General features: G+C 43.3%; 1 pseudogene; it reads left to right on the forward strand.

The window, feature by feature from the left end:
* LOC129327987 (zinc finger protein 91-like) overlaps positions 1 to 17,153 on the forward strand; it is a 54,773-nt pseudogene that overhangs the window by 24,184 nt on the left and 13,436 nt on the right.

The following is a 17,153-nucleotide window of genomic DNA, read 5'->3' on the forward strand; positions in this document are numbered from 1 at the left end:
CCTGGCTGGGAGAATTGGACTCTGGACCTATGGAGGTCAGATCTATCTCTTATCCTTTTACAGGCTGGTACGTCTGGCCTCTGTACTCCCAGAGGCCTGATCTACCTCCCTGTCCTTTTCTGGCCAGGTAGACCTGGCCACCATTACCTCAGGGAGGGCCAGAACAGGCTGCTGCTGGACTCAGGAGCCCACCAGGGTGCCTGGTACCACCCCTCCCCAGCAGTACTCCCTACCTGCAGTGGTCCATTCTGACCCCAACAGGGCCAGAACTGGCCACTGCTGAAAGCAGGAGCCCGCCAGGTCGCCTGCCGACACTCCCCCTCAGTGGAGTGGAGCCTGCTGAGCCCAGCCCAGAGAGCCCTGTACAAGGAAGTCATGCTGGAGAATTTTGGGACCGTGGCCTCTCTGGGTGAGGGTCCTTTGCCCCTGGGCTGCTTTCATCTGGCTGTTAGGAGTGACTGTAAGGAACTCCTGATCGAGGGAGGACGTGGTCAGGCTGTTTGTTCTGGGCTCAGTGGCTGATCTGTGATCCTCCCCCAGATGTGGGAGGGGTTGTGGAGAAGGAGCCACCCCCCCATCTGGCATCTCTGTGCCTGGACCACAAGGGAGGGCCTCGGGAGGAGGTGCCAAGAGGCCTGGATATGGAGAGGGTGGGAGTGTCTAAGCGAGGCTTCCCCCCCCCCCCCCACCGGCTGGGCCTTGCCTTACCCTGGCTGAGTTTCGTCTGTGGAGGGAACTTGGCTGGCTTCTCTGCCCTTGAGTGAGTTCTCAGCTGGCACAGGACTGCCAATGCCAGATATGGCTCCGTACCACCCTTCCGTACCACCCTCCTTGTCTGCTGTGTATTTCTGGAGGGGCAGGCATCCCACCATGGAATTGCCCAGTTTATGAACACACAGAAGAGTCACAATTTTGTCTTTCTTCTTTTCTCCTCACAAAAGGGCCTGAGATGGTCAAGCCTGACCTCATTTCCAGGCTGGAAGGAGAAGAAGAGCCCTTTCTCCTGATGTCTGATGAAGAGGGGGGATTGGCAGATATCCATTTTAATTTGTTGTGGGATTGTCTGTTCCTTTTGCTTCCTTCCGAGGGATTTCTGTGGCCTTTTTCTCTTTGAGCTTCTTCACTCAAGAGCTTGGCTGGGTTGGGGATGGTGAAATGGTGCTTGTAGGTCCTGGACGCCTGAAAGCAGGCCTCTTCCCCCTCCCCGGCCCGATCACTTGTGCCAGGTGCTGCCCACTCGCAGAGGCAGCGGCTCCCTGGCAGGCCTCGAACCTGGGATGCCGGGTGTGCCAAGCAAAGCAGGGGCTTTTCCTCAGAGACGTGATGGCCCACAGCAAGTCCGGCCAGAACTCACGTGGACACATCCTGCCTCCACCCCCCAGCACAGAGCTGCGTTGTAGGTGACTCCGGAGGGAACTGCAGGATGGTGTCGCTGTGCAACATTCAGCCCCTTGCGGCAGAAATTTTCCCAGCCTGTTTTCCACCCTAGCCAGGATGAAACTCCTCCAATTGACAGCCCATGGCCTGTTGTCTGAAGCAGCCCCTCAGGAGGCTGATTTAGTTCCCCACACAATGTGTGGAAGTGATTTAGCAGGGGAAGGGCTGCTCCACAGAGACCCTGGCAGAGAGAAAGGGGGTGGGACAGAGCGGTGGCTGATGGTGTCGCAAGGGCAGCCAGGCTGGACCAGGTCTCACTCGGATGTCGCACAAGCTCTGGGTGAACAGGGGGCTCTGGTGGGGGGCAGGAGTGCTTTTCCCCTCGGAGGTGATGCAAGATTGACGATAAAGTTGAAACCATCGAACACATGGATATAGACCGTCCCATCTGTAATGATCTGACAGCTCGCTTAATTAACCCTCTGCTTAAAAATATGGAACGACCTAATAAGAGAGCCCAGGTGACGTGGTGAGCGTTGGATACAAATGATTACCTTTCTGTGGAAAAATATATAGGGGCAATAATTCAATATCTGAGACAGAATATTGAGTAAGGTTTTTCCTCTTTTAATTTCACCTTCAGGCAATAATTTTAATAGCAACATCAGACAGACAGACAGACAGTGGCCACTCTTGGGCCGGGGGGGGGGGGATCCAATGCGACTGGAGAGTGAACTGTCCCTTCTGAAGCCGGCTTCTCCTTTTCAATGTAAACTTGACTCTTAACTTTCTTCTCCATTCTTGCTTTCTTCCAATGTGAAATGGAAGCTTCTGATGGGTACAAAAACTGCATGAGAAATATTTGTCTTCAATGCATAGAATACAGGGGACACCCCCCAAAAAACCAAACAATTGAACTCCGCAGAGGACAATGTTTGTTCCCAGGACAATCAAGGATGTGAAAAGCACATTTTCTCCTCGTGCTTCACTGATCCCTGTGAGGGGTTTAAAGAAACATGCAAATCTGGTTTGCTGGTTCCAGGTTTGTTGTTCAGCTTAAAGTAAATCCTGTCCCATTCTTCTTCTGGCTGACATCTCTCCTCCAATCATGCGCTGGTGTATCTCTGTTCTCATTTATGGTTGCGTCTGACTGCCTTCTCAAGGCATATTTAACCTTGGAAGACCCCTCTAAAGAATGGCCGCCCCCCCTTCTTAAAGTCAGTGTTTTGGTCTATTAAATCCCCTTGTGAAAAGAAGCCGGGACAGAAACGCCACTGGGATCTCCATTGCTTATATGACTAGGCCAGAGTTCTCTCTCCCTCCCTTGTCTATCTGCCAGTAAGCGTCCCAGTGAAGTGCTGTTCTTCATTTAATTGCCAGAAGCTACAGATCGGGGTGTGGGTTCTAGGGTGTGGGTTCTAGATCCAGTCAGTCTTGAATTCTTCCTAGGAGCTAAAATGACTAAACGGAGGCTTTGGCCTCCCCATGAGAAGACAAGACTTGCTGGAAAACACAGCAAAGCTGGGAAAGTCAAGGCAGCCGGAAAAGAGGATGGCTTGAATCGATAAAGGAAGCCCTGGCCTTCTGTTCGCAGGACGTGCTCAGGGCTTATAGTGATAGGGCATTTTGGAGGTCTTCATGTACAGGGTCACCTTAAGTCAGAAGCAACTTGATGGCACATTACACACACATAGATTGGCTAATACGATTTAGTATGTCACAAGACCATACACAAGACTTTGGAAAGTGTGTCCAGGCACCAAACCCCGGTATTGGTGGCTTCCACACGAGGAGCGGATTCTGTAGCTTCCCCCTTGTTGGTGCAGCTGCAGATAAAGCACGGCGGGTTTCCCTTCCCCAGTCCTCCAGAACTGCCCCCCCTCTCCTAGGCCACCAAGGCTTTTGCTATTTTATGTGAAGAATATTGTCATATTGGTAGACAATGATAACAACAGGTGTAGCAGGTCCTCTGAATTCCCAGCTTGCTGGGAATTCCCTCTCTAACCACTTCCGTATGAAGATATGACTTTTCCCTTATATTTTTAGAAGGGAAAGACCTAGAGACTGAATTTAAAAAAAGTTGGAAAGTTAAAGAATCTGATACCCCTCTTGTTACAATGCTGTTTACAGATAATATTATGTTACTAATATTTTTAAAATCAAAAGTTCCCCCAGTGGCAGGAGGAGGAAATGGTTGCTGTGCGGTCAGTGGAAATGAGCACCGCGTGGGCTGGAAAACCCAAAATTTCCACTAGAAAAAGCAGCCATCCCAGTTTTACTACCATCTTTCCCCAAAACTTGGAGCAGAGCCAGTTTGAGATAGAGAGCAGAATACGAAGGGAAGATCTGGGAGGTGCACGGATATACTGTGACGCTGTGGGCACGCAGGAATAAAACCCAGTTCCCAAAAGCATTCGTCTTATGGAAATGGCCATTATTACCTTCTCAACAGTGGACATTTGGTTCATCCCCCCAATTTCATGCTCTATATTTTTGGTGTGTTTGTTCCAGGTATGGTAAAAACCAACCCTGCCAGTCCTTGCTTTTACCTTGGGGAATGAGAGATCTTCTCTGTTGTTTGTGGTCTTCAATTACTAGATCACAAGGCGGAATTCCTCTCTTTCCAGCCACTTCCCTCGCCATCTCTTAAGCAACTGGAGATTGCTCTCTACTGCCACCATCATGCTAGAATTAGAATTGCAGAATGTCAGCTGGCAAACAGACTTCCCTATAGAAGAATGAGCAAAGACAGGGCAGGTCTTGCCCTCAGCCATTGGCAGCCCTAGGCAAGTGCGCCAGGTGCCTGTGAGAGAGGCCCAGTCAGCTCCATTCCCCCAACCCCAGCTTCCCACCTGTCACCGCTACCCTGCCTGGCTGCCTTGGCACCCCTCTAATTCCCTCCAGTTATTTGGGGTTGGGGACATGGGGCAGACCCTCTTTGCCTTCCCTCACTTCTTGCCTCCCCACAGCCAAGGAGAGGATTCAGAGGACAAGGGACCGAGGGAGCCAAGGCCACTCAAACCAGCCCTAAGCCAATGTGGAGGCATTTTCAACGAAGCATCGGCACAGTTGTGATGCCAAAGTGGGAGGCTTCCCTTGGTGCCAGGGCCCAGCGGAATCTGATTACAGGATCATAATTTTTTTTATATCTTAAAAAACAAACTATGCAATTGACATACACCAAAAAGGACATATGGCTGAACAGCACAGAATGACATCTGAGCTCAGAGAAAGTCAAAAACCAAGCATTTAAAGACACATGCACACATTTACTTGAAATCATTACAAATTCCCCCCTTCTCCTTAAGCGGAACACATCTCTTTTTCAGAATAGTTGTGTGCAGCTTTCTCTGACTTAGGGAATGTTTTATTGTCTCTGCAGTTCCAGTTAAGTCCACTTCTCACTTTTCTGTGGTTTTTGGTTTAAAGTCTTGGGTTTCTTTAACTTGCGTTCCTCCTCTGCTGGGGTGTCATCTTCCTCTCTGGGATGCTCCACTGCTGGGCTGAGGTCATCTTGCTCTCTGGGATGCTCCACTGCTGGGCTGAGGTCATCTCGCTCTCTGGGATGCTCCACTGCTGGGCTGAGGTCATCTCAGCTTTGGCCTTCTCTACTAGGTCGTTGTTTGCTTCTTCTGGTTGTTTCTCTATCAATATTCTGTTCTTTCCTAAACAGTCTATTTCTTTCTTGCAAACAGAGTTTGAGTTCAGTTCTTTACATGCTCTCTTCATGTTTGATGCACTGGGTGACTCATTTAAAAGGCTACCATCCTTCAAGAAGTTTCCTAACTCTTTATACTGGTTTTTGCCCATGCTGAGCTTTTCTAGTACTTTCCATTTGTCTTCAATCAGTTCAGCAACTTTACTATCAAGTTGCTTCTCTCCTCCAACATAAAGTCTGTTTCTAATTGACTGATAGCTTCTGTACGTTAGTAGAAAGACAATTAAAAAGGCAACAACGGCAAAATAAATCACCATTTCGAAATGCTGCATTTTTTGGTGCTATTTTCTAGGACTTTCTGCAGCCTTCTGTTTCCTATATCCAAACCTTGGTAACTGACTTCTAAATGTTTAGCCTTCTTAAAAGAGGTTTTCATAAGCTCTAGACTTTTCTGAGGCTGTTGTTTCTCACTTTCCAGTTCTTTGTTTTCTAATTGTAACTGAGCCACCATGAGGTTCATACTCTTCAAAGATTCAACTGTTCTGAGTTCTAAATTCTCTTCATCAGTTTGTGTATGCTGTTTTTCTAAGGACTCTAGTTGAAATCTGAGGTTTCTCTGGCTAGTTAGAGTCTTTTTTGGCATTCTATTTTCTATATCCAGATAAGAGTTTTCTTGCTGTGATGTATCTATTTTTTCACAAATTAGCTTTAGGTTAGTAACCCTTTTCTGTAACAGCTCATTTTCCCATGCAAAAATGTTTGTTTCTGCATTCATCTCATTCTGCCTGGCCTCCTCTCTTATGTCCTTTAACTCAGGATCCTTCATAATTTCTTCTTTAAGCTCCTCAGAGTTTTTATTTATGACTCCTCCTTTTTCTTGGGACATTTCAGCAGTACTACTAACAGGAGTTTGTCTCTCTCTCTTTCCCTCCTGCAATGTATCAATTGTGTCTGTCGCTAAGATACCTAGGGGCTTGTCTTCTGCTCCCCTGGCTTCAACTTGTAGCAAATCATTGGAGTCAGTGCATATTTGAATTCTTGCTTTTGCTCCCATTACATCTCTTCCTAATACTACCGGTATTTTCTGTTCTTTAATAAGTGCTACAGGAAAATCTTCTTTTCCTCTCCATTTAATTTGTAGCTGTGCTAGTGGCACTCTTTTAGAATTTCCCCACACACCTTGCAAGGATATTTGTTTATCTGGAATCAGGTTTTTCTTATCAACAAAATCCTCCCTGACCAGTGTTACTGAGGCTCCTGTGTCTAGAATGGCTAAAGTATCTCTCCCATTTATTTGTACCACCTCTCTCAGTTCAGTACCCTGAGCAACCTTATCTGTCTTTACCCCACACAAGTAGACTGTTTTTTCAGTGTTTATGGGCAAGGCAGTGTTCTTACTGGGAGTTTCATTTGTGTTTGTTGAGCTTTTGGAGTTTCTAGCATCTTCATCACTCTGATCATCTGAGTCAGTTCTAGTGACCCTCCTTACATGCTCAAGCGTTGTTTGCTTGGGTTGGTTCTTTAGACATTTGTAAGCTAAATGCCCTTTCAGACCACATACAAAACATCTTTTATCATTCCGGTATCCATCTTGCTATATTTTTATCCTGACTTTTTATAATCTCAGCTCTCTCATATGTTCCTTTCCTTTCTCCCTCTTGTCCTTTACTTGATTTAAACTCTGGTTTATGAGAATAGTCTTTCTTTTCACGGCAATCCCAACCTCCTCTATTAAGTGTTAATCTATCTGCCCACTCTGATGCTTGGTTGATATTCTCTGGAAGTTTATCTTTAACCAGAAGTCTGATCTCTGAAGGAAGTTGAAATAAAAACTGATCCAAAATCATTAGATCCCTTATTCCCTCTTTAGAGTTAGCTTTGGCAGATGAAATCCATTTATCAAAATAGTCTGTCAGTTTGGCACTAAAAGACTTAAATGACTTCTCTTTCTGAGGCACTAGGCTTCTAAACTTCTTTCTGAAGTAATCAGCACCTAGCCTAAATCTGTCATATACTGCCTCTTTGTATTCAGCATAAACAACAGGTTTATCTGAGGGAAATGTGTTGTAGATCTCAGCCAGTTCCCCTCTAATTAAGCTGGGTAAATACTTCATATATTGTGTCTCAGGTATTTCCCAATTCTGAGCAGAACTTTCAAAAGTGGACAGGAAAATTTGTGGCTCTTCTCCTGACACATACACCATGAAATCTTTTGGGGTAACTCGAGGTAAATCAGCTTCAGAGTTTCCCTCCTTTTTGTCCCCATTCTTAAGTCTCTCTCTTTCTAATTGTAATCTTTCTGCTTCCAAACTGGTGTGTCTTTTCATCTCTTGAACTCTAAGTTCCATTTCAGCTTTCCACTTTTCCCTCTCAAACTGTTTTTGTTCTGCATCAACTTTCAGCTTTTCCCATTCAAGTTGTTTTTGTTCTGCTTCAATTTTCAACTTTTCCTTCTCAAGCTGGTTTTTTTCTCTTAGAACCTCTAAATATTCTGGACTAGGATTGTACATTCCCTCAGGGTTTCTCTCAGATGCAGTACTCCTAGGCTCCACACTTGCTTTGTATCAGTATAACTCTCAGTTCTTCTACACTTTCCCCCTCATGAGGTAAATTTAACTCACTGCACTTCTGAATCAGAGCCTCCTTTCTCATCCCCATATACTCTGCCATTTTCTGCTTTAATTGTATTTCCTTCTACAATTTTACTAAACTTCACCAGATTACGTTCTCTCTTATAAATCCTACTAGTTCTTCTGTGTCTTTCCTTTATAACAGTTCTATATTCCTCATAGGATTTAACTGAACACTCTGTCTCTTTGGCTTTCTGTCCCTTCAGAATGCCTTTCTCTCAGAATGTTCCTTCCTCCCAGGCTATTATATCCTGTTTAAATATTTTCTTCTCCTCACGATGTTTGAGATCCCACTTCTGCCACCACTTGTTATAACCTGTACTTTCTTTGGGGTAGATTTTTCTTTTAATCTTCCCCTCACACCCTCTGGTTAGTTTGCTGCCACCAGGAATATATTATTCTAAAATATTTTATTCAAATTTCCCCTTTGGTAACATGTTTAAGCGTCAGGCTCCTTCGTGGGTTCTATGTGGCCCTGACGATAGGAATGGGATATAACAATGACAGCTACTCTGGGATATAACAAAACAAAATAAAAGTTTATTTTTTAAGAAGCGTATTGGTCTCATAAAAGTAGTTCTTAGTTCATCCAAACTCATTCACACAGATCTCTTGTAAGGCTTCACACGCAGTTGGCCTCTTTCTCTAGGCTCTATATTTCTCTCACAGAAAACTCCTCAGGCAGCACACAGCTAGCCTCTCTAACTCTTATTCACAGAAATATGAAACCTGCTCAGGCAGCCCACAGCTGGCCTCCCTTTCCCTGACTGAGTGTCCTTTCACAAACATGCTCAGTTCAGGTTCCACACTGGTTATATTTCTCTCATAAACACTCCAACATATTCAGGCAGCGCACAGCCAGCCTGCCTTCTCCTGACTGAAATCTTTTCTCTCCCTCCTGTCGGTCTCAAACTGCCTTCACTCCGCCCACCCTCTCAGTCATCAACCAATCACATCACTCACTCTTCCCTCTCTCTCACCCCCACTCTCCACCCAGCTCAAACCAAGCATGTAAAGACACATGCACACATTTACTTGAAATCATTACACTTGGTTTAGTATAATAAAGCCTAACCAGCTGCCCCTGTCTTAAAGGGTGCCCTTGTTCTCCCTGGAAGAACTCCAAACCACTCAGTTGGGCAGGAAAAGAAAAACTTAAAATGACAGGGTCACTTTGAGAAGTGTGTGTGGGGGGATCTCCCTTCTGTATTCTCTTTATTTGTCTTGGGGAACATTTATTAGCATAGGAATGAATTCTCTGCCAGCTTTGCCAGCTCGGAACTGAGAAGGAATGGAGAAAGCAAGTGAGAGAACTGGATACAGGCTGTGTGATCTTAACCTTTTTGGAAACACAATCGTCACAAAGCAAAAAAGAAAACTCGGACACAGATGGCTTGTAAATGTGTCCTATCCTAACCCCAGATTTCTCTTTTTTTCTGCAGGAGGCACGTGGAGGTCAGCGAATGAAACATCTGAGCGTCCAGGGATGGATAAAGGGGATAAATATTCAGATGCAAAAGGAGAAGCTGAAAATTCTGATTCCCTGAGGAAGGAGAGGAGAAAATGTCCCTCTAAAGAAAAGAGTACTTCCGGTCTTTTACAAGGTAAAAATGCTCATGAAATCCCACTACTTGAAAAAATGTACATGGAAGGCAATAGAAATGAGGACACAGCAAGTGGGGAAACATTTTCTGAAACATCAAACGTTAGCATGCATAGGAAAAGCTGTAACACAAAGAAAAAAAATAAATTCCTAGAGTGTGGAAAAACCTTCAGTCAGAGTGGAAACCTTAAGTCCCATGAGAGAATGCACACAGAGGAAAAACCTTATAAATGCCAGGACTGTGGGAAAAGCTTCAGTCGCAGTGGAGATCTTAATTCCCATCAAAGAATACACACGGGGGAAAAACCTTATAAATGCCAGGACTGTGGGAAAGCCTTCCGTACAAGTGGAAATCTTCATTCTCATCAAAGAATGCACACAGGGGAAAAACCTTATAAATGCCAGGACTGCGGAAAAAGCTTCCTTCACAGTGAAAGCCTTAAATCCCATCAAAGAATGCACACAGGGGAAACACCTTATAAATGCCAGGACTGTGGGAAAAGCTTCAGTCGCAGTGGAGATCTTGATTCCCATCAAAGAATACATACGGGGGAAAAACCTTATAAATGCCAGGATTGTGGTAAAAGTTTCAGTTGCAGTGGAGACCGTAATTCCCATCGAAGAATACACACAGGGGAAAAACCTTATAAATGCCTGGAGTGTGGAAAAAGCTTCAGTCACAGTGGAAGCCTTAATTCCCATCATAGATTGCACACAGGGGAAAAACCTTATAAATGCCAGGACTGCGGGAAAAGCTTCAGTCGCAGTGGAAGCCTTAAGTCCCATCGAAGAATACACACAGGGGAAAAGCCTTATAAATGTCAGGACTGCGGGAAAAGCTTCAGTCGCAGTGGAGATCTTAATTCCCATCAAAGAATACACACAGGGGAAACACCTTATAAATGCCTGGAGTGTGGAAAAAGCTTCAGTCAGAGTGGAAATCTTCATTCCCATCAAAGAATGCACACAGTGGAAAAACCTTACAAATGCCAGGACTGTGGAAAAACCTTCAGTCGCAGTCATGTCCTTACTTCTCATCAAAGAATGCACACAGGGGAAAAACCTTATAAATGCCTGGAGTGTGGAAAAAGCTTTAGTCACAGCGGATCACTTAATATCCATCAAAGAATACACACAGGGGAAAAACCTTTTAAATGCCTGGAGTGCGGAAAAAGCTTTAGTTGCAATGGAAATCTTAATTCCCATCAAATAATGCACACAGGGGAAAAACCTTTTAAATGTCAGGACTGTGGAAAAAGTTTCAGTCGCAGTGACAGTCTTAATATCCATCGAAGAATGCACACAGGGGAAAAAGCTTATAAATGCCAGGAGTGCGGAAAAACCTTCAGTACGAGTGGAAATCTTAATTCCCATCAAAGATTGCACACAGGTGAAAAACCTTATAAGTGCCTGGAGTGTGGGGAAAGTTTCAGAATGAGTTCACATCTTAATCGCCATCAAAGAATTCACACAGGGGAAAAACCTTATAAATGCCAGGACTGCGGAAAAAGCTTCCGTCACTATGATAGTCTTAATACCCATCGAAGAAGCCACACCGGAGAAAAAAACTTATAAATGCCTGGAGTGTGGGAAAAGATTCACTAAGAGTGAAAATCTTAATTCTCATCGAAGAATGCACACAGGAGAAGAACCTTATAATTGCCTGGAGTGTGGGAAAAGGCAGAATACATAATGTGAGATTAGTACAATCAATATCAAGGACATTTCCATGTCAAGGACATTTCACAAACAATGATCCAATCAGGTATCTAACTACCCTTTTGACTGCTTCCCAGTCAGCTTCATTGGGTGCCCATTTTTTTTTATGCTCAGGATCCCAACCGCTGCGCATATATCTGGTCTTGACACTTTACTCAGGTAGAGAAGCTTTCCAACTATTTCCCTGTATTTGACATTGTCTCTTAGTGGCACTCCATCACGGTATTTGATGTAATTTTGATCCAATGGTATTCCCTTTGGTCTGGTATCTTGCATTTCTAGTGATTCCACAAGTTCCATGATCTTATGTCTCTGGTTTAAAAGAAAACTTCCATTCTGGGTTCTCTCGATTAACATCCCCAAATAATTGCAGGGTTCACCCAGTTGCTTAATCTCAATGTCTTCATTTAGCTGGTTAACAATTTCTTCGGCTTGTTCAGCACTATCATAACACAGAATCAAATCATCCACAAAATAAAGCAAATATTGATATTGTCCATTTATAGGACTTGTAAATAGGCAAGGTTCAGCGTCACCTTGTTTAAAATTCAGTTGTGATAGTAGCTTTCTTAATTTCTCATCCCATGCTCTGGCAGATTGACGTAGTCCATAGATGCTTTTATTTAGTTTGCAAACAAGAGTCTCTTTTCCTTCTTCTTTAAATCCTTCTGCTTGGGTCATGTAGATTTCCTCATCCAGTTCTCCATTGAGAAAGGCCGTTTTAACATCAAGGTGTTCAATATGTAGTCCTCTGGAAGCTGCTATGTTGAGTAGGATTTTTATTGTTGAATGCTTTGTAACAGGAGCAAAAGTTTCAGAAAAGTCAATTCCAGGCTTCTGGGTATATTCTTTAGCAATGAGGCGTGCTTTGTACTTGTCAATGCTCCCGTCTGCATTGCGCTTTACCTTGAATACCCATTTGCACCCAATGGGTTTCCTTCCAGCTGGCAGTTTTGTAAGAGTCCAGGTTTGATTCCTTTTTTTTTTAATAAATTTTTTTATTGGATTAGAAATCATTATAATATCCATTGCAATCAATTTCCTTTAAATATTCCAATTCTAACCCCCTCCCTTTCCCCCCTTTTGTTGACTTCCAACAGTTTTCCAACCCCTTATCCGTTTTTCCCCTACTCGTTTCAAACTTATTTTATCTATTAAACATATACTTTCACTCTCTTCTAAGCTTATCTATTATAACACAGTGCTATCTCTGTTTCCCTTCCCACTTAACTTGTCAACTAGATAATACATTCCTGGCATATATTCTTTAATAGTAATAATCATTTGGCTAATTTTAGTACTCTGTACTCTATCTTTCTCATCTTCAATATGGGACAAACAATTTGTCCCTCATTCTACATAACTTTGGGTACTTCTATAAACAATATATACATTCAATATAAGTCAATCCATTTAACTTATACTCTATATGTTACTCTTTACTTCCTTCTACGTATCTTATCTTCATACTATTTTAATTATCTAGTTTCTCCATTATACAACTGTCTACCAAAAATAGTCAATCAATTTAACCCATATATACATTCAGCATAAGTCAATCAATTTAACTTATATTCTGTATGTTACTATATATTTTTTCCACCTTACTTATGTTCATTCATTTTGATTATATAATTTCTCCATTATACAATTATCTGACAGAAATGAAATTAGTTAGTTTCTATCCTTATAATTCTTATAATAACACCTCTATTACTTAATACTATATATAATAGTCAAATAGAATAGTTGCTTAGAAATTCTCATTTAACTCTTCACCCCCCGGTAAAGTCACTTCCCTCTTCTTTTATTGTATTTCAGTAATTTTTAAACTGCCACAGTTCTCCTCCCACCTCCCATTTTTTCACCAAATATTGTTTCAGCTTCTCCCAATCTGTGTTAAACTGTCCTGGATCAAGGTCTCTCAGTTTCCTTGTCATTTTGTCCATTTCCGCCATGTACAGCAATTTATAAATCCAGTCCTCGATAGTTGGCACTTCTTGTACTTTCCACTTTTGCGCGATTCCTGAGGAGTGAGTTGAACTCTTCCTTTGCAGCTTCAATCCATTTGCCCTTTTCATGTTCAGGTAGTTCAAGCGTCTCAGTCCAGTCTGCTGGATCATCAGCAGTTTGCACCTTGGCACATGATTCAAATCTCAGTGGTGGCACACCTTTGTTTTCCCTTGCTGAGAGCCTCACCTTGATCTCTGCCTCTGTGTTGTCTGGCCAGGCTTCACCTGTCTCCCTTTCTGGCATCAGGATCCCTGCCTCTGCCCCTTCTGAAGGCGAGGCCTCTTTGGTCCCTCTTCCTGGAAATTGGCATCAGGATCAGGCAGCCTTGAAACCAGATCACAGAAGTATGCATCTCTCGCGCAGTTAGGTGGTGCTGCTGAGTCAGATTCTTTGTTTCCTGTGAAAAGACACCTCTCATCAAAAGAGACAGCGTTAGAAACTTTTACTTCCAAGGTGCGAGGGTGTAGGATTCTGAATCCTCTGGGTGCATATCCCACAAAAATGCCCAGTTCTACCCTGGGTTCAAGCTTGGTTCTCCTTTCTCTGGGAATGTGAGCGTAAGCCTTGGCACCAAATGATGTGATATGTTTTAATCCTGGGTTTCTCCCATACCAGTGGTAAAAGGGGGTTTCTTCAGTGGCCTTATGCAGTGTTCTGTTATAAATATAGGCTGCAGTCATTATTGCTTCCCCCCAACAAGTCTCAGAAAGTCCAGCTTGAAATAGAAGACATCTGGCCATCTCTTGCACAGAACGATTGAATCTTTCTATTGTCCCATTTTGTTTAGGGCTGAGTGCCACACTTCTTTTATGAATTATTCCTTGTTCCTCAAGATACCTTTGGAATTCATAGTTACATTATCAGTGAGCAGCACTTCAGGGGCTTTCCCAAATAGATTTCTCATTGCAGCCACAAAGCTCTTAAATTTGTCTATTGCCTGATCTTTGGTTTTCAGTAAATATACGAATGCATAACGGCTGAAGTCGTCTAGGATCGTCATAATATATTTATGCCCATTCATTGTGGTGGCTAGTGAGCCTATCAGATCACAATAAATCCTTTGCAGAGGCTTGGAAGTTCTAATCCTTTCAAGTGGCTTGCATTTAGGAGCAGTTGCCTAAACATGTCTCACAAATGCTTTCGCTAGCGTTGCATACATCAAAAAGAATTCCATTGTTCTGTAGTAGCTTCAGAATAGCCTTAACACTTCTATGTGCAAATTTTAAATGTCAATTAAAAAGGCAGTTTTCATGAGTATACTCTTTTTCTTTCAGGCTGGCAACTACATCAATTTCTGTTCTCAGGTACAAACAATTCTTCATCTTTACAACTGGAACCTCAGCCTCGTCCCTCTTAAAGATAACTTTTGAGGTTTCATTGTGGTTTAAATGGATATTTATGTCTACTCTGATCATCTTGCCCAGTGAAATTATATTCTCCGTGTCATTTGGCACATAAAGACAGTCTTTCAGGGTTAAGTAGTTAACATCTCCATTTAAATCACTTAGCCTTAAATGGACCATTCCCATGGCAGCCACCTGAAGAGGTGTCCCATCAACTTGATAGAGTTGAATCTCAGGTTTATTATAAAGTTCAGTAAAGTATTCTCTGTTTGGAGTCAAACGATGCACGCTCCCAGAATCAATCAGCCACAGATTTCTTATATCTCCATCATATTCATTATTATTAATCATGCACACACTTTGTCTAAAATTCCATTTATCATCATCTTTGGCAAAGTTCTCCCTGCTTGACCCCCTGGCTGCACTGTGACTTCCTGATCTCATTGAGCCCTGACCACGTGGCTCTCTCTAGTGATAATGGCCACTTCTTTGTTCTCTAGGCACATCCTGGCCTCTGGGCAAACTGTCTCTTGACCAGCATCGTCTTGCAAAATGACCCCTTTTCTTACAGAGGTTGCAAATTATATCCATTCTGTTTGGCCTCTCTGACAATTTAAATGCCTGGAAGTTATCACTTAGGTTGTAAGCCTCTTTCTTTCTGGCAGCATCCATCAGGCTCTTGGTAAAGCCGGTTATAGGCAGATCTGGCACATTTTTCAAAACCGTGACAATATTTTCATAAGATGCAGGTGAACCCCCCATCATAGCGGCTATGACCTCACTCTCTGGCACCGTACTTCCTGCAGATTCCAATTGACCAACGATTTGTAACATTTTATCAAGATGATTCTTCAGGTCTGAATCAGATTTCAATTTAAGTGTGTAAAGGGAGAATCTGAGGTCACAAGTTTGATCATTCGTTTTGCTAAGGTTCTTTTCTTGGATTGCCTTATATAACTTCTTTGCTGTCTTGAACTGAGAAATTAATGGACTACGAGTCTCATTCAAAGATGTCACTATCATGAATCGGACTCTAGCATCCTTTTCCTTCAGGTTTTCATAGTCTGGATTGTCCCTCGGGGGCTCATCTTTTGTTAGTAAATTTGATAGTCTATTGGCCTCCAGGGCAAGCTGTAAGCTGTTATCCCATATTGTAAAGTTTTTCTGGTTCAATTGAGGAATCTTAAAGAAGCTGAGTTCACTCGTTTGTCTGCATTAGATGTTGACACTGATGCTCCTTCAGTGCTCATTTTCTTTCTTTGATGCGGAGGTCCTCCTCTTTCAAATGTGTTTTTCTTTCTTTTCTCCGGCCTGAAGTCATTAAGGGTGATTCCTCTGGCTAGCTTCAAACCCCACAGTGGAAGTGAGCGCAAAAACGAGAGGAGACTTTTGGACTCACAAAGGCAAAAGGAGTAGAATCTTCTTTCTTTAGCTAACACATGGAGTTATTTTTCTCTCATTATCATATCTGGGCCACCATAACCTTTGTGAGGAAATTGGCAGAGACTGTGCAGAATTGCGCATTGGAAGTAATGAGAATTGACACAGACTCCAGTGTAGCTCTGTAAAATTACTTTACTAAGAGGATAAAATTAGGGTTACTTTGGAAGAAAATAATAAATTGCTAATAGACTACATCTTGCTAGATGAGATTAGATAGACATGGTACACAAGAGAGTGAAAGAGAACTCTGAACAAAGAGCAATAAAACCTTAGTATATGTTACTAGCTAATTGCCTCCCCCCCAATAAACAAGTTACCCAATAGGAAATCCTAATTTCACTTCATAGAGACTCCCCTTTCTATGGCGGGAATCTTTACTCGAAACCCTAATGGTTACATGCAAGTAAGCATAAGCAAGTAAGCATCTCCTCTGAGCATAGGAGAATGTTACTTAGAGTGTATGGGAATGTTGTGCTCTGTGAATGGTGAGAGACTTATTGTTACACATTTAAACTACTCCCTGAGTCTTCCCGTGTGGCATGCCAACTGACCAGGAGATCAGGAATGTAAAAATGTAAAGAGCAATTAATGGAGGCTGTGTGGCATGCCTACACCGGCCTACAAGTAAGTTTACTAATTAAGTAAGCAACAAACAGTTTGACTCTTTCGTGACTTTCTTGCTTAGACTAAAGGCAGAATACATAATGTGAGATTAGTACAATCAATATCAAGGACATTTCCATGTCAAGGACATTTCACAATGTCATAGGTTTTTACAAAGACAGCATAAGCAAGGATCCAATATGGAGTTGAAGAACTGAGATAACATGAAGCACAGGTATTATATAGGAGTACATATTCAAGCAACAGATAATACGCAAGTCAGCATAGTGGTGACGTCTGTGGTCCCTAAGTCGTTAGCGAAGCAGTTGAGACCCCCTCCCTACAATGCTTCTCTCCTACTATTGTAAAAAGCCTTTTTGAATAATTAGGTTTTGCATCATTTGCGGAAAGACAGCAGAGTGGGGGCTCTCCTGACCTCAGGCAAGCTGTTCCACAGGGTAGGGGCCACCCCAGAGAAAGCCCGTGTGGGGGCTGCTGTTGATTTTGCCCAGGTGCAGGCTGGCAGCTGCAATTGACCTTGTTCAGATGAGCAAACCTGCTGTGAGGGGACATAAGGAGTGAGGCGATCTCATAGGTATGCTGGGCAAAGGCTATGTATGTGTCCGGGGACGGGCCTCCCCTCCCTCATTTTCACCCCCTGGGGGCCCGGGGGCCCCATGGCCTACCTGGCGTGGGAGGAGGGCCATCCCGACAGCCACCACGGTGCGACCGCCGCAGGGAAGAAGGCCCCTGCCAGCACGAGA

The sequence above is a fragment of the Eublepharis macularius genome, chromosome 4 (genome assembly GCF_028583425.1).
Source record: "Eublepharis macularius isolate TG4126 chromosome 4, MPM_Emac_v1.0, whole genome shotgun sequence".
In the NCBI taxonomy this organism is placed as follows: domain Eukaryota; kingdom Metazoa; phylum Chordata; class Lepidosauria; order Squamata; family Eublepharidae; genus Eublepharis; species Eublepharis macularius.